The sequence below is a fragment of the Chiloscyllium plagiosum genome, chromosome 34, assembly GCF_004010195.1.
Source record: "Chiloscyllium plagiosum isolate BGI_BamShark_2017 chromosome 34, ASM401019v2, whole genome shotgun sequence".
Taxonomy (NCBI): domain Eukaryota; kingdom Metazoa; phylum Chordata; class Chondrichthyes; order Orectolobiformes; family Hemiscylliidae; genus Chiloscyllium; species Chiloscyllium plagiosum.
The window spans coordinates 15,590,468-15,591,102 of record NC_057743.1 but is presented as its reverse complement, the minus strand read 5'-3'; positions in this window follow the sequence as shown (position 1 = coordinate 15,591,102).

Genomic DNA, 635 nt, shown 5'->3' with positions numbered 1-635 from the left:
ATTGCCTCAACCTCAGGTAACATCTGGACCATAACTGCAGCTTATACATCTGGAGGACCTCCCAGTTACACAGTCCTTTTAATTCCATGGTTGAATTCCACCAGTAAGCCTTACAGGTGGAAACATCTGTCCACAGTCCAAACTGAAGTCACCGGAATTTGGTCACGGCAGTAATTGGGGTGTATAGTATTTCACGGGGTAAGAAAGAATCGGTAATGTCCCCTTATCCTGCTTTCTGTGAATGATATATACTGGCAATCAGAATCACGGTTGGTTATAATGGTCCCAAGAGTCGGAGTAGCCATGGGCACCCGCATGGGCCCCAGTTATGCCTGCCTCTTCGTAGGGTATGTGGAACAATCCATCTTCCGCAACTACACTGGCCCCACCCCCCATCTTTTCCTTCGCTACATTGATGACTGTATCGGCGCTACCTCGTGCTCCCACGAGGAGGTTGAACAGTTCATCCACTACACTAACACCTTCCACCCCAACCTCAAATTCACCTGGACAGTCTCGAACTCCTCCCTCCCCTTCCTAGACCTTTCCGTTTCTATCTCAGGCGACCGAATCAACACGGACATCTACTACAAACCAACCGACTCCCACAGCTACCTAGACTACACCTCCTCCCA